We start from the raw sequence: 27,682 nt of genomic DNA, 5'->3' as shown, positions 1-27,682 counted from the left end.
AAAACCTTCTTGGAAAGGCATTTAGATCTGACACAGAAAAATAACACAAGAATATCCCAGGACCTGATCCTGGATTAGCAGTGCGGTATGAAAGTAAGGTAAATTACGTTCTTGAGTGGTGTTGTACCGACCTCGAGAAAAGAATTCAATAACGAAAAGAACTTGATCAGAAAATAGCAATTATGCTAATTCCAATCGACTCCGAAAAATAGAAAACACCACGAAAGAAATGCATGATTGGTGGTTGCACTAGATCACCGCTACCCCGCTCTGATACCAATTGTTGGATCGAGAAGTGCTAGAGGGGGGGTGAATAGTGCTCGTGGCTTTCACACGATTCAAATTCAGAAATCATTCGAGTAAATGCAACGGAAATAGAAAGAAAAACAACACACAAACACAAGTTATTTACTTGGTTCGGAGCCTAGGGCGACTCCTACTCTAAAGTCCGCGATTGTTGATCGCTTTCTGTGGGTGACAACTATATCGCGTAAATTCAATTACAAAAGTATTACAGTTTAACAGTATTAAACGTTGTACAGACAACTAAAATTGAAGATTTGAAGCTCTGGGTCGTCGGGCACTTGTAGCAGCACTTCTGGGGCATCTTGTTCACAGCACACAGGAGAAGATTGCTTTTTAATTCCTTGTTTCAACCTGCTGCTCGAATGCCCCTTTTAAGCAATGTTGGAGGTGCCTCAAAGCCCTTCCGAGGTGCCTCAAAGTTGTCGAGTCAGTCGCATAGATCAGCGCTGAAATCTTCTCCTCTGATCCACTTGAAGGCGCCTCCAAGCTGGTCCAAGGCGACTCCAAGTTGCGGTCCAAGGCGCCTCCAGCTTTGCCGCGCAGACTTCAGCTCCTTTGCACCCGAGGCGCCTCCAAGCTCCATGGAGGCGCCTCGGACATTGTTCATCCGAGGCTGGCCTTGCTCATTTGTCCCTACAAAGTATGTTAGTTCACAAAACACACACATACCCTGCAAGACAAAGTTAGCACACATAAAATATAGTAAAAGCAGTATTTGACAGTCGTCGGACTGTTCGGGTCTGACTTTGGATCTCCGACCGGAAACCCTAGGTCAACCCGATGCCTACTGTTCCCTCTACGGGGAACGCACCCTCACCTACTCCCCTCAGGAGAGATTACCTGATGCCAGTCCGGTCCTCCAGACCGACTGGACTTTCTGCCTAGCGTTACCACCCCCTAGGGTTTTTCTCCACCTAGGGTTACCACCCCCTAGGAACTAAGGTTGCCCCCCCTTAGAATTTTCCTCTACCTATGGTTACCACCCCCTAGGACCTAAGGTTACCGCCCCTTAAGGTTTTCCTCCACCTAGGGTTACCACCCCCTAGGACCTAGGGTTTTCCTTCACCTAGGGTTACCACCCCCTAGGACCTAGGGTTACCATCTCCTAGGGTTTTCACCTGCCTAACCGTAGTTAGGACTTTCCTAAAACCTCATTTAAGCATGTTAGATAACAAGAAATCTTAACTTTGAATCCCTTTGCCATTATCAAAACCTAGGTTCGATCATCGGATGCTTCCCGCACCGACACAATTCCCCTCTGGTCAAGGACTGACTAGTTAGATGTGAAAAAGAGTCAAGTAGGTCAAAGGGTTGATCGGATACTTAATTGAGAAAGTCCTAACCGGAGGTTAGGTAAGGAGAAGTTCTGGTGAGTGAAGCCAGGTAGTTGGAAATCCTGATGAGTGAAGTCAGGTGAAAGACCTAGTGAGTGAAGCTAGGCAGGTGGGAAGTCCTGATGAGTGAAGCCAGGTGAAAGACCTAGTGAGTGAAGCTAGGCAGATGGAAATTTCTGGTGAGTGAAGCTAGGCAGATGGAAATTCCTGGTGAGTGAAGTCAGGCAGATGGAAAGCCCTAGTGAGTGAAGCTAGGCAGAAGGAAAGACCTGGTGAGTGAAGCTAGGCACGTGGAAATCCAGGTGGGTCAAGGTTGACTGGACACCTAGTGTTTGAAAGCCCAAGTAGGTCAAAGGATTAACCAGATACTTGGCACAAGGAAATCCAAATGGGTCAAGGGTGACCGGGCATCTAGTGGAAGTCCAAGTGGATCATGGAGGACCAGACACTTGGCACGAGACATTAAGTCCATGTGGGTCAAGGTTGACCGGACACTTGGCACATGGAGAAAAGTCCAAGTGGGTCAAAGGGTTGACCAGACACTTGGCGAAAAAGTCCTGACATGCCAAGGTTGACTGGATGCTAGACATGAGGAGTTCCAATAGGTTACAGTTGACCAGATATTGGATTTGGGGACCTTAGACTTGGTTTAAGAAAGTCAAAGGGAAGTTAATCGATTAGCCAATCGATTGAAGGTGTGCCACGAGTGAAGGCTAGCTCAATCGATCAGCCGATTGATTGTGAGCCTGAATCACGGGCACAGAAGCTTCCCCAATCGATCAACCAATCGATTGGGCACCGCCAATCGATTGATCGATCGATTGGGGGGCTGGAAATCGTGCTCGTTATAATAAAGGATGAATCAATCAGCTGATCGATTCAGACTTTCTCCAGTAGAGCATAGAGGCACTCTGAATCGATCGACTGATCGATTCAAGCCTCCCCAATCGATTGGGATATGACCATTGTGAAGGAAGCGTCGAGTTGAAAGTCGTCTTCTTTGCAGCGATTCGTCATCTCTTCCTCTCCACTTCTCGCGATCATTCTCACAAGTTCATGCTAGTTCTTGAAGCTTTCTTAAAGCTGAGTGTTGCTGCACTTTTAAGGTTAAGAGACGTTCCACACAATAAGGAGAAGCAAGCTAGGGTTTCTCATTATAGATCTTGTAAGATTTGATATTGTATTAGCTTGTATTTCTTTCTTCTTGTATTATTTGTGTAAGTGTTGTACGAGGTTTCTCTACCTCTGGTAGTTACAGAGAAGGAGTATTTTTCTTAGTGGAGAGAGTCGTGTGTGTGGATCATTGGATTAGTCACCTCATCTTGAAGTAGATACCAAGTAAATCTACTTGTTAGCATTGTATTTTTGTTTTGTGTTCTTTCCACTGCACATCATCATCATCACGAAGAAAGAAAATGAAGCGCGTCAAGCTATTGACCCCCTGCTACAAATCAGCCCTAACATTCTCATAGTGGCTATTGGTATGAATAGTCATTTGACCTGAAGTCACTACGGTTCTTTACATAAGGAGTTGTGTACTTTGGTATCGATAAACATCATATGTAACAAGGTGGACTATAAAGTCAATCACTGGACATGGAATAAGTTATGTAAAGGGATGTGAGTGATATAGATGGGGTCTATCCCTTCCATATGATGAAAGTGATATTTGTGGGTCCCTTGATTAATTAGGACTACTAAAATGCATGACCATGCTTAAATAAGTCAATATGAGATATTAAGCTCATTTCTTTTAGTGAGTCTACTTGAAGATCAAGAAACACAAAGATTGAAAAAAGAATAACACAGTCTATGCCTCATCGATTAATCTAAATATCATGGATAGAAGGACCAAGTCATATAAGATAATAGACACAGAAAAGTTAGATCGAATCTCGACATTCTCATCACTTAGATAGCAATGATGCTTTGCTAGATGTCAGTCATTGCTTATGTATCTAAAATGGTTTACGTTACAAGAGTTTATTGGGTCACACACAAAGAACATGTTGATTTGGAGATAAATATATTTTAGTTTGACTAAAATATAATGGATCCTAAGATTATATGGTTAAATCTAATCCAAATTAGACTCATTGAGTTAAACTCATATGAATCCAATTATTGGATTATTAGATTGAGTCTAATCCAAATTAGATTCATTGGATTAGACTCAATCACTAAAGAGGATTAGATTTATTAGGATTAATGCCTATTAAATGGATTAATGGAGCATTAATAAGAGGAAGACCAAAGGGAAAAATCCCTTGGTATTTATTGGATGAATATAAAAGGTTTTTGACATTGTATTTTGGTAAGAATTATTGTATCTTCTTCTTTTTTTTCTCTTCTTCCTCCCTTGGCTGAACACCCTCTTGTTGCCAGCACAACCAAGGTTGTTCTTCTTTGAATTTGAGTTTGTGCGACGAACGTGGAACGTGATTGTATGGATACTGAAGAGGCGGAGCCGCTTTGATTGTGCTGAGATTCGACAAATCAAAGTTGCTACCGGGATTGTATTGTTCATATAACAAAGATAACTATTTTATCTTGATAGAGTAGAATAACGTGTATACTGCATTCACATGGATCTCTAGAGGGATCCATTTTTTCGCTGTGTATGTTATTGTTTTTCATATAAGATCCCTACAAGCTTCTCTTCCTAACTCCACACACATTCGGGAGTCCAAAACAAGAATGATGTCATCTTTGCCAGTAAGTCTCCCCTGAGCACGATGCTAGTAAGCCTCTCTTCCATACTCCGTAGACATTCGAGAGTCCAAAGCGAGCATGATGTTATCTATTCCGGTAAGCTTCTCCTGAGCACAATGCCAGTAAGCCTTTCTTCCCTATTATGTGGGCATTCAGGAGTCTAGAGCGAGCATGATGTTATCTATATTGGTACGTAAGCCTCTCTTGCCAACTCTGTGAACATTTGGGAGTCTGGAACGAGCACGATGTTACTATGACAGTAAACCTCCCCTGAGCATAATGCCTACAAGCCTCTCTTCCCTACTCCACGGGTATTCAGGAGTCCATAGTGAGCACAATGTTATCTGTGTCGTTAAGCCTCCTTGAGCTTGATGTCAGTAAGCCTCTCTTCCTGACTCCTCGGACATTAAGGAGTCCAAAGTGAGCACGATGCTATATATGCCAGTAAACCTCCCCTGAGCACGATATTGGTAAGCTCTCTTCCCGACTCCTTGGACAATTGAGAGTTCAGAGCGTACAAGATGTTATCTATGCTAGAAATTCTCTCCTAAGCACGATTCCAGTAAGCCTCTCTTCCTGACTCTGAGAATATTCGGAAGTCTGGAGCGAGCATGATGTTATCTATGTCGGTAAGCCTCCCATGAGCATGATGCCGGTAAGCCTCTTCCTAACTCCACGAATATTTGGGAGTGGCTAATCGAGTACGATGAGATATCAGGCTTACTCTCTCTCTACTCCACCTTATAATACACTTGGATTAGCCTTACGATAGACTTGGATTAGCCTTATGGAAGACTCTGATAGCCTTACGACAGGCTCGAATTAACCTTATGACATGCTCATATCAGCCTTATGACAGGCTTGGATTAGCCTTATGATAGGCTCGAAGTTTCCTTTCTCGACTCCTTAGTCGGAAGACACTTACCCTTACAACAAGCTCAAAGTCCCTAGCCCCGTGCTAGCATTTGCCTTATGATAGGGTAGGAGCCGCTAACCCTGCGCTAGCAATTCATCTTACAATAGGCCCAGAGATTCTTTTTTGACTCCTCACTCAGAAGATACTCAGCCTTACGACAAGCTCAGAGCCCCAAGCCCCGTGCTAGAGATTCGGCTTATGATAGGTCCAGAGATTCTTTTCTCAACTCCTTATTCAGAAGATACTCAGCCTTACAATAGTCTCGGAGCCCCTAGTCCCGTGCTAATGGTTTGCCTTATGACAAACTCGGAGATTCTTTTTTCGACTACTCAGTTGGAAGATACTCAGCCTTATGACAGGCTTAGAGTCCCTAGCCCCGCGCTAATGATTTTCCTTATAACAGATCCAAAGATTTTTTTTCCTGACTCCTCAGTCAGAAGATGCTCAGCCTTATGAAAGGCTCAGAGCCCTTAGTCCCATGCTAGTAATTCGCTTTATGACAGGCCTATATATTCTTTTCCTAGCTCCTTAGTCAGAAGATACTCAACCTTATGACATGCTCGGAGCTTCTAGTCCAGTACTAGCGATTCGCCTTATGATAGGCATAGAGATTCTTTTCTTGACTCCTTAGTCAAAAGATACTCAACCTTACAACTGTTAGGGTTGATTTGTAGATAGGAGGGGTGAATAACTCGTCGTGCTTCATTGCTTGCTCCTTGATCATGATATGTAGAGGAATGTAACTGAAGCAATGCTAATACTAGGATTTACTTTGCATCCACCTCAAGATAAGGTGACTAATCCAAGGATCAACAAACATGAGCACTCTTCACTAAGAAAACACTCCTTCTCGATAACTACTGAAGGTAGAGAAACTTCGTATAAAACTCACACAACAAGATACACTCAAATAAGAAGAAAATACACAAGTGTATAAATAAAAACCTTCTCTTGCTTGATCTTGTTGATGTAGATCACCTCTGGACCCTTTGGAAAGTGCAACAACACTTCTCTTCTATGCTCAAAGTCCGACGGTGAGTGTCAGAGAGAATCGTAGTAAGATCGGGGAAGAAGTGTTGCGAAGATGAAGGCTCGCCAGAACTTTATACCTTGTGCTTCTAGGGCTCCCAATTGATTGGGCTTACTCCCAATCAATTGACACGTCAGATCAGCGTGATCCCAGCCGTCCAAAACTTGCATCCTGTGTAACGGTCATATCTCAATCGATCGGCTAATCGATTGGGGAGCCTAAATCGATCGGCTGATCGATTCAGCCTTCTTCTGTTCTCTCGCGTCTGCGTGAGAAAACTTGCCCCAATCGATTGACCAATTGATTAGGGAGCCCAATCTATCGGCCGATCGATTGGAGAACATTCTGTGCTCATGATTTTACTTCCCAATCAATCGGTCGATTGATTGAGCCAACTTTCTTTGCAGCACACCTTCAATCGATTGGTTGATAGATTGAACCACAATTCAATCGATCGGTTGATCGATTGACTTCCCTTTAACTTCCTTAACTCAAGTCTAGGGTCTCCAATTCCAACATCCGGTCAACCGTGACCTGTTGGAACTCCTCATGCCTTATATTTTGTCAACCTTGACCTGCCGGGACTTCTTCGTCAAATGTCCGATCAACCCTTTAACCCACTTGGACTTTTCTCCTCGTGCCAAGTGTTCGGTCAACCTTGACCCACTTAGACTTACCGTCTCGTGCCAAGTGTCCAGTCCTCCATGACCCACTTGGACTTCAACCAGATGTCCGGTCACCCTTAACCCATCTGGATTTTCTCGTGCCAAGTATCCGGTCAATTCTTTGACCCACCTGGATCTCCACTGGCTTCATTCACCAAGTCTTTCCATCTGCCTGGCTTCACTCACCAGGACTTTCACCTAACTTCACTCACTAGGGTTTTCACCTGGCTTCACTCACCAGGATTTTCCCACTGTCCAGCTTCACTCACTGGGACTTTCATCTGCCTAGCTTCACTTACTAAGTCTTTCACCTAGATTCACTCACCAGAATTTTCAAACTGCCTAGCTTCACTCACTAAGTCTTTCACCTGGCTTTACTTACCAGGAGTTTCCCTTATCTAACCTCCAGTTAGGACTTTCCCAGTCAAGTATCCGGTCAATCTTGACCTACGTGACTCTTCTTCACATCAAATTGGTCAGTCCTTGACTAAAGGGGAATTGTATCAACAATCTCCCCAATCGTATGATTGCATTTGCAATCTCCATGTATTGTCAAACATCGAAATCCAAACATCAAGATTCAAGCTTGAGCCAACTCAAGTTTAGTCAACTTGGTCAACCTGACCCAGGGAATATTGCACCAATAATCTATTCCTTTTTTATGTTTGACAATACCTTTATGTTATACTAATCTCATATCCTCAACTTATTCTTCATGCCAATGCCCTTTAGATAATGAAGGTATAATTTAAACTCTACATTCTCCCCCAAACTTTCCTTGAAGGATAAAGGTTAGACCCTATATTTCTCCCCCTATTGACACACATCAAAAATTCTCCCCATGAAGAGTTACTCAACGCTGTTCACAACCTCACATGTTGTTCACAACACCACAATGAAGGTCTCATACCTTTCATTATCTTCAATGCTCACCCTTGAGCATTAATCAACTTCACACTCACAATGAAGGTCTCATACCCTTTATTATATTCAATGCTCATCCTTGAGCATACTCCTTTTCTACAATGAAGATTTTCAATCTTCCATTATTTCCCAATGCTCAACCTTAAGCATTTTTTCAAATGAAGGATTTACCACCTTCAATGATTTCGGAAAAATATTTCCATGTTTTTAAAGAGTAGCTCCTCCTAAAAACATGTTTTAAACTTCTATTATTGCACCAACAATGACTTGGAATCCGTAAACCTTTAGGAACCTCAAAATTAGAAATTTTAAGGATCAAAAGATTCAATATTGAAACCAACCTCACCCTAAACTTCAATTTAGTGTTCCTTAACAAATCCATCCTTGTTTTCATCATGAAAACTCCCCCTAAATGTATATAAATGTGTTTCAAGGGGTTAGGAATGGCTAAAGGAGCTAATAATGACTTAAAGTGTTGAAATCGGGCTTTTTTAGCCAAAATCAACTTTTTTTAATCGATTGGGTTAGGGCTCAATTGATTGACACTTGCTTAATCGATCCACTGATCGATTCAGCAAGGTTCCTTTCGCAGAAAAACTGCATGAATCTATTGCCCAATCGATCCAGACATGAATGGATCGATCGGCTGATCAATTCCATGAGCTACTACTCACGGGAAACACATCCCAATCGATCGGCTGATCGATTGGGGCCCTCCAATCGATCGGTTGATTGATTGGGGCTCTGATTTTGTGAAATTCAATTTCAGCGAAATTCAGAAATACCCTAAAAATTCTACAAATTTCTAAAAATTATGAAAATTGTTGTAGACATTATTTAGGGTATATGCTATCATGAAAAAATAGTTTTCTAAGAAAATACATCTTATTTTCAAAGATTGACATAAAATTAGAAACTTGTAAAAACTTCAATGTTTCTTCCAAGTTTGTGTCTATCTTTTCATTGATGATTACTATAAAAAGATAGCTTTCACTAAGGTTTTCCAAAGTATATTTAAAATGTTTTTCAAAACCAATTTCCAACCATGTTCTTTGGGTTTAATGCATATGACTTGTAAATTAGCTTTTCCAATGATTGGAGTACATATAACTATGTGTTTATATGAATTCAAAACTCAATAAGATGCATTAAATCAACATCTTGAGTTTTGTTCATCACCCTAACATCTCACTTGTATCTAATGTGTACTAAAACACATACAAGTCACCTTATGGTTCTTTGTGAGATGTAGAGTTTGGTTTTTACCCTAAACTAGAGATCATGCATATCTATCTAGGCATTTTGAATTATGAACATCCACCTAGGATGTCACTTGTTAGTAAATGCCATTATCTTTAATTACAAGGAATTTAAAATAATACATGATTTTGTATGGCATACATCAAGATGAGTTATTTTCAAAAGAAAATATGCTATAGCTATATGATGTATGTATGACATGACATGCTATTTTTGTTGTGTTTTTCATAATAAGTATGAATGTAAAATATGATATCATGACATATGATGGGCAAACAAACATGGCAAATTAGCATAAAATACCTAAATTATCTATATAAGTTTCCTTAAACCTTAGCTAAATCAAAATCTAATTTTAGATTGCCCTCATTTTCTCAAGAACATGCCAAAACCCAACTTGGCATTTCTTTCCTTTTTGTGCCAGTGAAAATTAAATCAATTTCCTCAAATTATGACACACTTTACTCTTCCAAAGAGTAACATATGATTCCAATTGCCAAAATCTCCAAGTGCCAACTACATCAAGGTTGGGTTAACCACCCTTTCAATTTGAGTTGACACTCTCTAACTTTCTATGGTGTAGAGAATATGCTCCTAGGAACCCAACACCTATTGGTGCTCCTTGGATGTTCAAGGTATTCACTAGGGATAACTTCCCTAGATACATTCCTAATGACCTTTCTAGGCTTCTTAGAAGCCTTGGTCACTTCCTCTAGGTCAACTCTAGGGATAACTTCCCTTTTGACCTTCTTAATGACTTTCTTTGACTTCTTGTATGTCTTAGTCACATTGGTCTTGGAAAAAATACTTCTAGGGATAACTTCCCTTGTACTTTTGACTTGACTCCTACACCTAGGGTTGGTTCTATAATTATATGGAACCCTATGGTAAGATTCTTCATCATTATTGGTTTTAGGTTTGTATCCCAAACCCCTCCTACATTAGATGATTCTTGTCTAATTATCCCTAGGTTATGCTCATTTTGTCCCTTAATAATATTTTTCATTTTCTTTAGGGTCTTTTCTAAGTTATCAGGCCTTGACCTCAAGGCTTGGTATTCCAACCTTAAATCCCTAGATTTTTTATTTTTATTGATTTCTATGAGCATTTATAATTTTATGCCTATAATTAAAATCTTTAGAGTTATTGCCTAATTTATGTACCTACCTAGCCTTAGGTGTGGTAGTCTTAGTATAATAGGCCACATATTTTCCTTTAACACTATCATGCCTCCTATTTTTATGGTAAATAATATTAAAATGATATAAATTAGAACTAGCATGCTTTTTACCATGATTTAAAGGAATTGACTCAATAAATGATACCTTGGATTTGCTTTTGAGAGCTCCCCCTTGATTTGAGCTTCCTCTTTTTACTTTGACTAGTTTCTTCTCCTTAGGACATTAACTTCAGTAATGTCCTTTTTGGTTGCAAGAAAAACACACAATGTGCTCCTTGTTCTTCTTTGTTGTGGGGACGGACTCCTTGGACTTCTCCTTGCCCTTTGGTGCCACTTGGCTCTTCTTCTTGATCAATTTAGAGCACTTACTCTTATAGTGCTCATGGTCCCTACACTCAAAGCAAATAATATGATTTTTATTATTAACAATTGAAATTGTTATACCTTTGCTTGTAGGGGTGACACATGATCCTCCATTTGATTTTTCTTGACTTGTGGAGGCGGCACTATCTTCTTATTCTTCACTTGATCCGGAGGTAGAGGCTTCTGTAGGACCGTTGCGGCCGGCTAGAAGGGGGGGTTGGATAGCCTGAAAAAATAAGACAACCCTTTCTCGAACTCTCAACAGTACACTTGTATAAAATTAAAGCAGTAAATAAAAGCATAAAGAAAGAGGCAGAAGGTTTTTACTTGGTTACAACCCAAGAGGTTGTTAATCCAAGAAAGCGTAGCACTAGTATCTCCTTCAGGCGGAGAAGCCTCTTACAGCAGTGAAAGCATAAAATAAAGAAGCTAATCTAGAACAGTAGCGTACAAGTGATGGAAATGGAATACACTGAGTTGATGAAAAGCTTCTGGACCAAGGCTATATTTATAGCCTTGGTCGGGGCTATAAAACTTTATCCCCCAATGTTCAGAACGCATTGGACGCGTTCTGGTCAAAAACTCACTTCCGGGCACCCGGAAGGGTTCCGGGAGCCCCAGGTTGGTCCGGGTGCCCCGGACAGTTCCGGGCGCCCCAGATGCTTAGTCAACTCCAATTGACTTTCGTCCGGGTCCTCTGCTCCAGATCCGCTTGATTGCGTGATCTCTGATATCCGGAATAGGGCTCACCCGAACCCAAGTTCCGGTCTTCTCGAGCGGGCTTCCCTCCGACTTCTCGTCCCTTGGAATCACCGCGTGTTTCCTTCTCGTCCACCGGCGTACACATCGGCAGTCTTCGTCTCTCGGACGCACCGCGTGCCATCCTTCGCGCTAGCTGCGTCTCTTGCTCCACGAGCAATCTTCCGCTCCGGCTTTCGTCCCTCAGAACCACCGCACGCTTCCTTCTCGTCCGCCGGTGTACTCTTCCGCAGCACCTCATCCCTCGGATTGCCGTCCTTCACGCTAGCTGCGTCTTCCACTCAACTACCTGTGCTCCTAAGCTCCTGCACACTTAGACACAAGGTTAAATACACACAGGACCTAACTTAAATTGTTGATCACACCAAAATAACCTTGGGGTTCCAACAATCTCCCCCTTTTTGGTGTGATCAACCCAAGTTAAGTTAGGGTTAAAATAGACATAAAATTAAATTAACTTAATTTACAATTTAAGTGCAAAAAGATAGAAAATATATAAAAAATTAAATCTATCTACTTCCCCCTAGACTTATACTTTCCCTTTTCTCCCTTTGATCACAAAAAAATGGGGTTCCAAGAAAAACAATCTAAGGGTTAAAGAATTAGAAAAAATATTTCTAAAAAAAATTCTAAGTTTTTAAGAAATTTATAAAATTTTTCAAAGTAATTTTAAGCTGAGATTTCTAGTTTCAGGAAAAAGTTTTTAACTTAGGAAAGAATGATTTTTGAGAATTTTTCTAAGTATATAAAAAAAATTCTAAGTATAATATTTTTGAAATTAAAAAAATTCTAACTTAAATTTTTGAGAATTTTTAAGCACATTTTTTTTAAAAAAAATGACTTATGCAATAAAAAAGATTTCTAAGTAAGTAAATTTCTAAATTGAAATAAAATGTTTTGAATAACCTTTTTAAAGCACTAATTAATTCTTGTATTAATGCTTTATCAGTAAGTTAATTAAATATTTATTTCAATATTTTGGCTTCCAGGTCATGGCGAGGCATTAGGTCTTCTTGGTTATTAGAGCAACAACCACTTCCTTGACAAAGCCTCATAAAGAAATTTTTTGTTTAATTTTCTCACTTAAAGCGCTAATTTTAATTTTAAAATTAATTTAAGCATGATTTAGGAACCCAATATAGGTTCCAACCCACTGAATTAATTAAAAAGTTTTTAGGGACATATTTTCTTGAAATGTTCCTAATTTGTTCAGGGTGATATTTAAAGTACCAATTTAAATTATTGGATCTTCTAAAATTGGTTTTAGATGGACATGTATGGTTTTTTAAGTTTTCTACTTGAATTTTCAAATTTTGAATTTCTAACTTCAAATTTTCATTTTCTAGTTTTGATTTGTCTAACATTTATAACGGGCAAGATTCAGCTAATATTCCTTTTAAATTTTTAATTTATTTTTCTAACTTACAGCAGTCTTTAGTTAGTAATTTAATAAATTTAAAAAGTTTGTCGGGAGGAAGTGAACTTACCTGACTTACCTTGATTTCGTTGTCCGTGTCTCCCCCTGAGTTGCTGCTTTCTTTCGACGAAGCTCCCCCTTCATCGATGCTTTCGATGCTCATCTCGGAGGAACTTGAATCACAGTCGTCGTCTTGATGACTCGCCATTAGTGCGAGTCCGGAGAATGCTTCGACTTCCGATTCGGATGATGTATCGTCCCACGTTGCTTTTAGGGCCTTGCGCTTTTGAACAGGCTTTTTACCTTTATCTTTATCCTTGTTCTTTAGCTTGGGGCAGTTGTCCTTGACGTGCCCTTCTTCGTCGCAATGGTAGCAGTGGATCGTTCTTTTCTTTCTACCCTGTGGATAGTTAGTTTTTCTAGATTTGTATAACTTCTTAAATCGTCTTACCATCATTACCATCTCCTCGTTGTCGAGAGAAGATTCTGACTCAGGTTCGTCTCTCAAAGCTTTGAGGGCGACGTTATTCTTGGGCTCCTTCATTCCTGCACATCTTGACTCATGCACTTCAAATGTTGAAAAGAATTCGTCTAATGAAATTTTTTCTAGATCTTTCGAAATGTAAAAGGCATCTACTAGTGATGCCCATTTTGAGTTTCTAGGGAAGGAATTTAAAGCGTACCTGAGCGAATCTCGGTTACTTACCTCTTCTCCGAGATTCGAAAGTCTGGTGATAAGCTCCTGTATCCTCGAGTGTAGATGTGCAATTGTTTCACCTTCTTCAAGACGGAGGTTGGTGAGCTGGTTGCGAAGTAAGTCCCGTCTCGCAAGCTTGGCTTCGAATGTTCCTTCGTGTAATTCAAGGAACTTCTCTCAAAGCTCCTTTGTCAAGTTATAGGTGCCGACACGGTTGACTTCTTGTGGCGGAAGTACGGTTAGCAGATGGAATTTTGCTTTCTTGTTTGCCACGTATTCGGCCTGCTCTTTCTTTGTCCATTGATTTTTCGCTTTGCCCTCGGGAGCTTCAAAACCGAGTTCCATTATTAGTAATAAATCGAAATCGGTACCGAAAAATACCTCCATGTGCTTCTTCCAGCTTGCAAAGTCCCCCTCGAATTTTGGCGGGTGGATGTTAGATCTGGCTATCTCGTTGCTTCGTTCGGCGGTTAGTCCTCCTGAAGCGTCTTGGTTCTGATACCACTTGTAGGACCGTTGCGACCGGCTAGAAGGGGGGGTTGGATAACCTGAAAAAATAAGACAACCCTTTCTCGAACTCTCAACAGTACACTTGTATAAAATTAAAGCAGTAAATAAAAGCAGAAAGAAAGAGGCAGAAGGTTTTTACATGGTTACAACCCAGGAGGTTGTTAATCCAAGAAAACGTAGCACTAGTATCTCCTTCAGGCGGAGAAACCTCTTACAGTAGTGAAAGCGTAAAATAAAGAAGCTAGTCTAGAACAGTAGCATACAAGTGATGGAAATGGAATGCACTGAGTTGATGAAAAGCTTCTGGACCAAGGCTATATTTATAGCCTTGGTCAGGGCGCCTGGAAAGGTTACGGGCGCCCTGGGGGGGATAAAACTTTATCCCCCAACGTTCAGAATGTATTGGACGCGTTCTGATCAAAAACTCACTTCCGGGCGCCCGGAAGGGTTCCGGGCGCCCCGGGCTGGTCCGGGCGCCCCGGACAATTCCGAGTGCCTCGGATGCTTAGTCAACTCTAGTTGACTTTCTTCCGGGTCCTCTGCTCTGGATCCGCTTGATTGGGTGATCTCTAATATCCGGAATAGGGCTCACCCGAACCCAAGTTTCGGTCTTCACGAGCGGGCTTCCCTCCGGCTTCTCATCCCTCGGAATCATCGCATGTTTCCTTCTCGTCCGCCGGCGTACTCATCCGCAGTCTTCGTCCCTCAGACGCATCGCGTGCCGTCCTTCGCGCTAGCTGCGTCTCTTGCTCCCCGAGCAATCTTTCGCTCCGGCTTTCGTCCCTCGGAACCATCGCATGCTTCCTTCTCGTCCGCCCGGTGTACTCTTCCGCAGCACCTCATCCCTCGGACTATCGTCCTTCTCGCTAGCTGCATCTTCCGCTCAAATACCTGTGCTCCTAAGTTCCTGCACACTTAGACACAATGTTGTTGATCACACCAAAACAACCTTGGAGTTCCAACAGCTTCTTCTCGCTCCAGAGTCAATGATCTACACTCCCCCTCAATCCTAGAGGTTGAGGTTTCATCATCTTCTTCCTCTTTCACATGAAACAAAGAGTATACTCCCTCTTTACTCTTTTGGTTGCACTCCTTTGAGGATGAAGCTTCTTGGACTTCTTCTTCAGAAGTTGAGCATCTCTCAACTTCGGAGTCCTCTTCCTCTTGGTCTTGCTCCAATGAGTCACCCTCTTTAGATTTCTCTTGGTTTGGTGTAGTGGAGGGTTCTTCATGAAGCTTGGCCAATTTGCTCCATAGTTCATTTGCATCCTTGTATTCTCCAATTTTACAAATGATTGTGCTTGGCAATAGACTAACCAATAATTTGGTTACCTTGTCGTTCGCCTCGCACCTTTGAATTTGCTCCTTGCTCTATTTGCTTTTCTTGAGAATTTTTCCCTTTGAGTCTTTTGGAGCTTCAAAGCCTTCCATTAGAGCAAGCCATTGCTCTATCTCCATCATGAGGAAATTTTTTATCCTTGATTTCCAAGAATTGAAGCTCATTGATATGAATGGTGGAGGCACCCTTGTGTCTAATCTAAGTCCATCTTGGAATTCCATTTGAAGTTGAGCCTTTGATGAAGTCTTCGACTTGTTGAAATTTGCTTCAACTTCTTCTCCCTCTAGCTTGTTGTTCTTTCCGACGATGATTTCGGTAAAGAATAATCTCACTCTGATACCACTTGTTAGGGTCGATTTATAGCTAGAAGGGGGGTGGTGAATAGCTCGTCGTGCTTCGTTGCTTGCTCCTTGATGATGATATGCAGCGGAATGTAACTGAAGAAATGCTAACACTAGGATTTACTTGGTATCCACCTCAAGATGAGGTGACTAATCCAAGGATCCACACACATGAGTACTCTCCACTAAGAAAACACTCCTTCTCAGTAACTACCGAAGGTGGAGAAACCTCGTACAAAACTCATACAATAAGATACACCCAAATAAGAAGAAAATACACAAGTGTATAAATAAAAACCTTCTCTTGCTTGATCTTGTTGATGTAGATCGCCTCTGGACCCTTTGGAAAGTGCAACGGCCCTTCTCTTCTAAGCTCGAAGTCCGGTAGTGAGTGTCAGAGAGAATCACAGTAAGATAGGAGAAGAAGTGTTGTGAAGACAAAGGCTCACCACAGCTTTATACCTTATGCTTCTAGGGCTCCCAATCGATTGAGCTTATTCCTAATTGATTTCCACGTCAGATCAGCCTGATCCCAGCTATCTAAAACTTACATCCTGCACAATGGTCATATCCCAATTGATCGACTGATCGATTAGGGAGGCTGAATCGATCGGTTGATCGATTCAGCCTTCTTATGTGCTCTCGCGTCTGCGCGAGAAAACTTGCCCCAATTGATTGGGGAGCCCAATCGATCGGCCAATCGATTGGGGAGCATTCTGTGCTCGTGATTTCACTTCCCAATCGATCGGTCGATCGATTGGGCCAGCCTTCTTTGCAACACACCTTCAATCGATCGGTTGATCGATTGACTTCCCTTTGACTTGCTTAACTCAAGTCTAGGGTCCCCAATTCTAACATCCGATCAACCGTGATCTGTTGAAACTCCTCATACCTAGCATTCGGTCAACCTTGACCTGCCAGGACTTCTTCGCCAAGTATTCGGTCAACCCTTTGACCCACTTGGACTCTTCTCCTCGTGCCAAGTGTCCGATCAACCTTGACCCACTTGGACTTATCGTCTCGTGCTAAGTGTTCGGTTAACCTTGACACACCTGGATCTCCACGCGCCTGGCCTTACTCACCAGGTCTTTCCATCTGCCTGGCTTCGCTCACCAGGACTTTCACCTAGCTTCACTCACTAGGGTTTTCACCTGTCTTCACTCATCAGGATTTTCCCACTGCCCAGTTTCACTCACCGGGACTTTCACCTGCTTAGCTTCACTCACTAGGTCTTTCACCTGGCTTCATTCACCAGAATTTTCAAACTACCTAGCTTCACTCACTAGGTCTTTCACCTGGCTTCACTCACCAGGATTTTCCTTTGCCTAACCTCCAGTTAGGACTTTCCCAGTCAAGTATCCGATCAACCTTGACTTACTTAACTCTTTTTCGCATCAAACTGGTCAGTCTTTGACCAAAGGAGAATTGTATTAACAATCTCCTCAACCATACGATTACATCTGCAATCTCTATGTATTATCAAAAATCGAAACCCAAACATCAAGACTCAAGCTTGAGCCAACTCAAGCTTAATCAACCTGGTCAACCTGACCCAGGGGATATTCCACCAACAACAACAGGTTCAAAGCTTCTAGCCCCGCTCTAGCAATTCACCTGACGGCATGCCCATAGCTTCTTTTCTCAACTCCTTAGTCGGAAGATCTTTAGCCTTATGACAGGCCCGGAGATTCTTTTCCTAACTCCTCAATTGGAAGATACTTAGCCTTACAACTGGCTCGGAGTCCCTAGCCTCACGATGACTTAGTTAACCTCGAGAGTATCTCACCCTATCCTTCCTCCTGGTTAAGGTGACTTTGTTAACATTCCAGATAGCTCACCGGTTGCTCGTTCTCTAGCAATCTCAAGCAGGATCATATCTATTACACACTTGACTAGATAGAAGATGTTTTGATCCCATAGCAAAGCATTGGCTTTTCCATTTGGATAATCTTTGTCTCGATTGGTTTGACATTCGACCTATGTAAGTTATGTTTGCACATGAGTAACTTGGGTCTATGTCAAATACACAATTTTCTTGAAATACATTTGTCTCCTCCAATGGTGCTTCAAGATTATAATAGATGTCTATTTCTCAAGATATAGTGATACTATCATATTCATAATCAAGCACTAGTTATTTGTGACGAATTGAGCTTTCACCCGAACTTTATTATAGGAAACAAAAGAAGAGTTGTCAATTAATAGCCGAATAAAGGTTATTACTGTCTTCCTCTGTTAGTGCTTTGAGATTACAATAGATATCTATTTCTCAAAATATAATAAAGCTATCACATTTACAATCAAATACTAATTGTTTGTGACGAACTGAGATTATATCCAAACTCTATCATAGAAAGAAACAGAAGGGTTGACAATTAATAGGCGAATAAAGGTTGTTACTATCTTGCTTGGCTTGAAATGCCAACAACCAACCATCAATAACCTGTCTTATTTTGATCATTAATGTATCTGTCACATACTTGATCATACAGTAAACAAAATGATCAAGTAGCAAAACATTGACTTATCCTTTTGGTTTGACATAACGCAATGCAAATTGCATCTACCCATGAGTCACTTGTGGTTTAATGCCAATCCAGATCCTATATCTACACTCTCTACAGGCACATGACAGAGAACCCTCACCTATACATGTCCACAACATAAAGGATTCAGTCATCATAAATCAACTTTCATATTACAAACTCTCAACGTGAGACTAATTAACTCCCAACCATCTTATCCATCCATTTTCATTCATTTTTTCCCAACATTTACACCTTTCCTTTTGTATCCGTCCCATTGAATTTGATAAAAAGAAACAGAAACCAACTTCCATCGATCCATCGGCAAATTGCAAGAACGATAAAAACATGAACTCAGAAAATTCAAGAATCGAAGATTTCGTTAGTCAACTCTACTTCCCGATCCAAGCTAGTAGCATCTTGCGTGTCGTCTGACTCTTGAGTATTCGTGGTCTGTACATATAGCTATTGACGATAGAATTTATTAATGATAGCATATGATATATATAAATATAATTATAAGTGAAAATAGAAAAATATATAAATTAAGAAAATAATAATTATTTTTTAATAATTAGGAAATAAATAATTATTTTCTAATAATAATTATTTCCTAATAATTATGATATAAATAACTATTTAATTATAATAATTATTTCCTAATACACCCTCTCAAGATGATGTCCCAGAAATGACATCAATCTTGTTACAAATAGCAAACAGCCGAGGTCGAGAAAGCGACTTGGTAAGTGCATTAACCAACTGATCCTCAGCAAAAATATGAGTAACTCACAATTCAAAGGTCCAAATTATCAGTGAAAAGCACAGCAAGCGTGGTAACCGGAAGAAGCGAATCTGTCAAAAGTGACTTAATCCATTGGATCTCAGATGCCATAGAGGCAATGACGCGATATTCAGCCTCAGCCGAAGAGCACACAACCCTGCGTTGTTTGGAAGATGAATCAGGAGTATTTGTGAAAGATAGTCGGCGAGTGATGTCGTCAGCCATAACCATTGTAGAAGGCGGTCGATGGGTATTCTTTTAGAGCAAAATCCACCAGTGCGATCAACGAAATGACGATTTGTTGAACTTTACCTTTGATGAAAGAAGACAACAACTAGAAGGAGAGGAGGTGTTGTTGTTTGAAGGCTGGAATCTGACTTGTCATCGGAATAAGAGCAGTAGAAAGAGAAGGCTGCATTTTGGTGGCTGCATATGCTGGAGCAGATATAGAAAATCTGCTATTGAACAAAACTTGAAAAAAAACTTGTTATTTGGCCTATCAGAAGATGGCTAAAATAATACTCATAAAGGAAAGACCACTCTATAATGCGGCTGATGCTTAAAAAAAACAAACAAACAAAGGAGAGGAGGAAGAGAAGGATGAAATTTGATGTCTTTAAAATCAAGAAAAAAAGATAATAATATTGCTCTTGCTATCAAAAAAAACAAGAAGAAGAAGAGAAAAGAGGAGGAATTGAACCTCACTATTAAATTATTGTACGATGAAAAAGAGGAAGTCAGAAAAGAGATTTTTTTTAGGACAAAAAAAATATAAGAAAGGAAAATAGGAGAGAAAGAAGATTCTGAGAAAGCTAAAGAGATCACAGAAGCGGTCGGACAGAAGCCTGAGAAAAGGTGACACCGATGAAGGAGGTGTCACAGGATGGACTTGAACTTGTGAAGGAGAAAGCGAAGGAAGCGGTAGAGTCGCTAAATTTGTAGGGAAAGGGGGCTGGTGAAATAAGGACGTTGGCGGCGGAGGGACAACAAGAACTTTTTTTCTGACGGCGATAAGGCCGATGGTGGGCTGCCTTTGGACGACGACGCCTCCTCTGGCCGCAGCAACAGGTGAACAGTAGAAAAGACACGATAGTGGTGAATCCCGTTGGCGTAAGTGGCAGAGAAAGGAGAAGAAAGCTAAGAGATTTTTTTTAATCGTGAGAAAAGGAAACACGGAAGAGAAGAGAAAAAGAAAGAAAAAAAATAAAAAAAGATTACTATTAAGTTTATAATATCATATTGACGATAGAATTCACATATTATTAATGATAGCAGACGGTATATATAAATATTATTACAAGTAAAAATAGGAAAATACATAAATTAAGAAAATAATAAATATTTTCTAATAATAATTATCTTCTAATAATTAAAAAATAAATAATTATTTTCTAATAATAATTATCTTCTAATAATTAAAAAATAAATAATTATTTTCTAATAATAATTATCTTCTCATAACTAAAAAAAAAATAACTATTTATTTACTATTGTCTTTGGTTCCAATCATGAGAACCGTCCAAGGACTACTAATTGTCTATAGCACAACTCACGGTTTTGCAGAAGAAGGCCGTTATTCTACCAGTTCATGACCGCACGTAGCAGGAAGCCATATGGGTTAAACTGACGTCCTGAAAGCCCACTAGCTTTTGGCAGTAGAATTTGTATGTGTACTGCACTAAAATATTTAGAGGGCGTTTAATTTGTATTTTCATTGTTTTCTATTTTTATTTTCTGAGAAAATGGAAAACGCATTTGGTTTGTGTTTTCCACATTTATTTTTAAGAAAATGAGAGAATGTTTTATAAGAAAATGAAAACACGAAAAAATCATTTTCTGAAAAATGAAAAATATGTATTTTTCAAAAAATAAAAATGAAAATGGGACAAACCAAACGCACCTTTAAATTTTCTATGGGTCTAAACCTCCAAGGATGATCAAGAAGATCTTCACATGCAGTTTGGCTTAGCACTTTGTGATTCTCTTCAATTGATCATATAAGGACATCAAATAAATGAAAAGGCTAATCTATAAACTTATGAAAATTGATAAGAAAATAATTAGGTTGTGGAATTAAGGCCGTTAAAACCATAGTATTGAATATGGTCGACTACTTTGTTTTCGACTTCTTGGACAAACTTCACTCGAATACAATCACTAGGTAGAAAAATTCATCATGGTGTGTTCAATTAAAGTGCCATAAGTATGACTGCAACAACAATAAGTATTTATGAAGACAACATGTAACTCTCTCAGTCGACGGCCCACCACTGTGAACTATTCCGTTAAATAAAGGAATAAGTTAAGTCTTTACAAATTAAGAATGACACTTCAATGAGTATCAAAGTTTGACCCAACTATTCATTTAATATATATAAGAACATTATGAGTCATCCATACTTTTCGATTTATTTTAGTGATAATTAAAAAATTTTAATGAAATTGAACTGATCATCTCAATATTAATCAATATAATTTGGATAACTGATGTCAACTATATATGTATATGATACAATATATTGTGAGTGGTCTTAGAGGTGATTTGGCAAGTTATGTAGTAATCAAAATCAAGGTGAGGTGGTATTGGAAAAATTCGATGAGATTGGACTGATCACCTCAATATTAGTCAGTGTAAGCTAGATAACTAGTGTCGACTAAAAATTATATATATATATATATATATATATATAATGTTTTGATATCCTGCGCGGTCGCACAGTGCGTGATTGTGCGCGCGCAGGATATCAATTGTTTTAGTTTTTGTTTTGTTTTTTTAATTTTTTGTTAATTTTTGAATTAAAAAAATAATTAAAATATTTTTTTAAAATTTTATTTCTAGGTTCAGGCTTTGGGTTATAGTATCAAAGTTATTTTTTTTAGATTTTACCTCTAGGGTTTAGGCTTTGGGTTATAGTATTAAAGCTATTTAAGGTTCAGGCTTTGGGTTATAGTATCAAAGTTATTTTTTTTAGATTTTACTTTTAGGGTTCAGGCTTTAGGTTATAATATCAAAGTTATTTTTTATATATAGTTTTTACCTCTAGAGTTCAGGTTTCCCAATTAGGTTATAATGTTTGATTTAAAAAAAAAATAAAATAAAATTAATTTAAGTATTTATTGAGTATTGTAATATGTTGAGGGGATATATTAATGTATTAGAAATTTATATAAGAAAATATTGAATTTTTTAAATTCAAAATATTTAAAAAATAATAATTAAAAAAAAGAAACTTGATATTGTGCGCGGCGCGCACAGTCGCGCACTGTGCACGTCGCGCACAATATCAAATATATATATATATATATATATATATATATATATATATATATATATATATATATAATACAGTATGTTGTGAGTGGTCTCAAAGGTGATGTGGCAAGTTATGTAGCAGTCAAAGTCAAGGTGAGGTGACGGTTAAAGTCAAGGTGAGGTGGTGGTCAAAGTTAAGGTGAGGTGGTAATCAGAGTCAGAGTATATACAGTTGAACGAGTCATCCTCACCAAGGCTTAGCTCATCATTCCTCAGCACCATGGCCTTTAGTATGGAGTCGTCGGCCCAAGGGTTGATTGGGCTTAAGGGACTTAACGCTCCACTTCCTAATATCAAGGTACATAGCATATAGTCAGTCGGCCCTATAGCTGGTCGACTGTATAACTGGTCAGACTTATGGGGCCTAATGTAGGGATCTAGCGCGCTAAACACGTGAAAAGCACAGCAAAAATTTTACTAGATCATCTCCAAAAGATCCATGCGAAGGAGAAAAATATATATACTAAGTTTAATGAAAATTTATATCTTTGTTGCGTGCCCTTTGCAATCTCGACAACAACTTTTTTTTTGGATACAGATCTCAGCACGATTAAGTGTTCGCACCTCTATGGTATCCACACGAACACGTCCTTCATTCGTCACACAAAGTAAGTGTTCGGAGAAGAACTACCTTCGTGGTGCTAGCCACACAAGGTTATTCGGTAAAAAATGGGATTCGGCCAAGAAGCAAGAAGAGGAAGAAGAAGGGAAGATCAAGAGTCACACTTTTCATCTATAATAAAAAAATCTAATCAAAAACCTATTTATATTCATCTAATAAATACCAAGGATTTTTGTCTCTTTTGAATTTCTCTTATTGGGTTAGATTATTATATTAGATTAACCATTAATCCAATAACCCAATGAGTTTAACTCATTAATCCAATAATCTAATGAGTCTAACCCATTAATCCAATGTATGTAATTCGGATTGGACTCAATCCAATGAGTGGATTCATTTGAGTCTAACTTAATGAGTAACGCAAAAAGTCTAATCATCTTATAATTGGCTCTTAGGGCTAATACCAACAAGATATGTCATGAATGTATGTGATGCACGTGTAGCTATCGTAATTAGGTCCCTTTCATATGCCTACCAAAGTTTGGTACTCACTACTACCTTGATCATTTGTAGTCAGGCTTTGCCAAAGACAAGTGACTCATTTTATCTTGGTAGAATGCAACAGGACAATTGTGATGTCAGACTATTGGACTTTGAGTGTCACTTAATTAAGTTACATCAATTAGATTGAGAACTTAGATGCATATCTCATACGATGTAATTCAATTATACTAGTCTTGGGTGAATAGACAAAGCTAACTCAAAATGTATTAAAATGTGGAATTCATAAGATGGGCAAATGAACAAATAGTCTTGTTTATCCAATAATACAAGAGTTACATAGGATTTAAGTGGTAAACATTATCTACCTAAGTTATATAAATCTTGAGCAATTAGTGAAAACTAACTCAAGATAAGGTATAATATAGATCTTGTTCAATTGGTACATGTTACCTACCTAAGTTATACAAGTCATAGGAGATTAGACAAAGCTAACTCAAGATAAGGTATAATATGGATCATGTCAAATTGATACATGTTGCCTACCTAAGTTATACAAGTCTTAGGCGATTAGTCAAAACTAACTCAAGATGAGGTATAATATAGATCTTGTCCCACTTGAATGTCTTTGCTCCTAGGTTTAGAGCTAGTAGTGACTTGCTCCTACCAAGCTTTAGAATTCAGTGGGAGAATTATTTAATTGAAGACCTAATTAAATGATCTAAATATGATACCTATTTCTGAATTTTATTGTTATAGATCATCATGTCGCTAGTACATCAAATACACTATCTTTGTGATCTGTCCTTGATAAGGACAAGCTCAATGGAGCTAACTTCCTAAACTGGTACTGAAACTTGAGAGTAGTTCTCAAGCAAGAGAGAAAATTATATATCCTAGAGTAGCCTATTCCTGAACTACCCCCACTGCTGCCACTAGAGCTGATAGGGATGCTTATAAGAAGCATCAAGATGTATCATGCCTTATGTTCACCATTATGAACTCTGAGCTTTAGAAGCAACATGAGAACATGGATGCTTATGATATGGTTCAACATCATAGACAACTATATCAAGGATAAGAAACGCATGAGAGATTTGAGATCTCCAAGGCTCTATTTCAATAGAATGAAATAGAACATGGATGCTCTATTTCAATGTAGAAGGAAGTCCCATAGGACCTTATGTACTCAAAATGATCGGGTATGTGAAGAATCTACAAAGGTTGGGATTTTTACTAGGCCAAGAATTGGCCACTAACCTTATTTTACAGTCATTGTCCGATAGCTATAGTCAATTTGCCATGAATTATAATATGAATGAAATTGACAAACCATTACCTGAGATGTTGAGCATATTGAGAATTACTGAACTCAACCTTGAGAAGGTAAAGCCAAGTATTATTTGATGGTGAAAAAGGGCAAAGGAAAATGAAAGCCCAAAGGTAAGGTTAGGACCCAAGCCAAAGGCAAGGGTAAGACTCATGCATTGAAACCCAAAGGTAGAGCTGTTAAGGAAGGAACCTGCTTCCACTGTGGTGAGATCAGACACTAGAAGAGGAATTGCAAGTCGCACCTAGAGGAATTGAAAAGGAAGAAAAATAAGACTTCTACCTCAGGTATATATGCTATAGAAGTCGACCTATCTATTTCTTTTTCATAGGTATTAGATACCGAGTGTGCATCTCACATTTGTACTAATGTGTAGAGGCTGAGAAATAGTAGATCATTGACAAAAGGCGAAGTGAACCTACGAATAGACAATGGCGGAAGAGTTGTTGCTGTAGTTGTAGGAACATATTCCTTATCTTTGCCCACTAGGTTTATTTTAGAACTTGAAGAGTGTTGTTATATGTCTGCCTTAACTAAAAACATTATTTCTATTTCTTGTTTGGACAAGAAAGATTTTTCATTTGTAATAAAGGACAAATGTTGTTCTATTTATTTTAATGAAATGTTCTATTGTAATGCACATCTTGTGAATGAACTCTATGTTCTAAAGTTTGACAACCCAATCTATAACATAAATATCAAACGGTTCATGTCTAATGATTTGAACCAAACATATCTCTGACATTATCTCTTAGGTCACATAAATGAGAGTCGCATATCCCAACTCCATAAGGATGGACTTTTAGACCCATTTGATTTTGAATCATATAAGGTATGTGAATCTTGTCTTTAAGGCAAGATGGCAAAGACTCCATTTAGTGGACACAATGAAAGAGCTAATGACTTGTTAGAACTCATACATACTGATATATGTGGCTAGAGGAGGCTATCATTACTTCATTACTTTTACTGATGATTTTAATATGTACAACTATGTGTATCTGATGAGACACAAGTCATAATCCTTTGAAAAGATCAAAGAATTCAAGAATGAAGTACAAAACCAACTTGGTAAGAGTATTAAAAAGCATCAATCAGATCGAGGTGGAGAATACCTTAGCCAAGACTTTTATGACCATCTCGTTGAGTGTGAGATCATATCTCAACTCACTCCACCTGGAATACCATAATGGAATGGTGTATCAGAAAGGAGAAATAGTATTTTATTAGATATGGTACGATCGATGATGATCAAACAGATCTTCCTACTTCCTTCTGGGGTCATGCTCTAAAGATAGTCGCTTTCATACTTAACCGCGTTTCATTTAAGGTTGTCATAAAGATACCATATACGATATAGACTAGGAAGAGTCCCAAAATGTCTTTCATGAAGATTTGAGGTTGTGAGGCTTACGTTCAATGACAAGTCTTAGACTAGGAGTCAAATCAGATAAGTACTATTTTATAGGATATCCCAAGGAAACAAAACGATATTACTTTTATAATCTTACACAAGGTAAACTGTTTGTTGCCAGAAATGGTATCTTTCTAGAAAGGGAGTTTATTTTTAGAAAAACTAGTCGGAGTAAAGTCAATCTTGAACAAATTGAAGATACACAAACTAGAACTGAAGCATTGATGAAAATTGAATAGGTACCACAAGCTGTTGTGGATCATGATTTTGTTATACTATAAGAAGTTGTGGAGCAACAACCTATTCAAGTAGCACAAGCTCTATGCAGATCTGATAGGGCCCGTCGTCAACCTGAGAGATATTCTTTTCTTTTGTCTGACAATGGTGATGTAGTGCTAGTTGGTCTCAACGAGCCTACATCTTATCAAGAAGCTGTACAGGGCCCAGGTTCTGAGAAATAGCTAAAGGCCATGAGATCCAAGATGAAATCCATGTACACTAACCAAGTATGGACTTTGGTTGATCCACCTGAAAGGATCAAACCCATTGGGTATAAGTGGATCTTCAAAGTGAAGGCTGACATGGATGGTCATATGCATATCTATAAAGATAGATTGATGACTAAAGAATTCAAGCAGATTCATGATATAGACTATGATGAAACCTTTTCACTAGTTGCGATGCTAAAGTCCATTCGGATCATGCTTGCTATTGCAGCATACTATGATTATGAGATCTGTCAGATGCACATCAAAATCATATTTTTTTAATGAAAATCTATTCAAGGATGTGTATATGACACAGCCTAAAGGTTTTGTAGATCCAGAGCATATTGGAAAGGTATGTAAGTTGCAACAATCCATATATGGATTAAAGCAAGCTTCTAGAAGCTAGAATCTTCGATTCGATAATGCAATCAAAGCATTTAGTTTCATCAAGAATGAAGATGAACCTTGTGTCTACAAGAAGGTTAGTGGGAGCACAGTCATCTTTCTCATATTGTATGTAGATGAGATACTTCTCATTAGAAATGATATCCCTACTCTTTAGTCAGTAAAGACTTGGCTTGGGAATTGTTTCTCAATGAAGGACTTAGGTGAAGCAGCCTACATTTTAGGCATCAAGATCTATAGAGATAGATCTAAGTGATTGCCTTGTCTAATTCAGAGTACATATATTGACAAGGTGCTTAAATGTTTTTCCATGTAGAATTCCAAGTAGGGATTCCTGCCAATGTCACATAGTGTGAGTCTTTCGAAGACTCAATGCCCCTCTTCTAAGGAAGAAAGGGACCGCATAGATCAAATTCCTTATGCATCTGTTAGAGGATCTATCATGTATATCATGCTTTGTACTCGCCCAGATGTCTCTTATACGTTAAGCAAGATGAGCAGATACTAGTCAGATCCAAGTGAAGGTCATTGGACAGCTATCAAGAATATTCTTAAATACTTGAGAATAACTCAAGATTATTTCTTGATCTTTGGAGGTGATGAAGAG

Source organism: Zingiber officinale, chromosome 9A, assembly GCF_018446385.1.
Source record: "Zingiber officinale cultivar Zhangliang chromosome 9A, Zo_v1.1, whole genome shotgun sequence".
Classification (NCBI taxonomy): Eukaryota; Viridiplantae; Streptophyta; class Magnoliopsida; order Zingiberales; family Zingiberaceae; genus Zingiber; species Zingiber officinale.
This window is presented reverse-complemented; position numbering follows the sequence as displayed.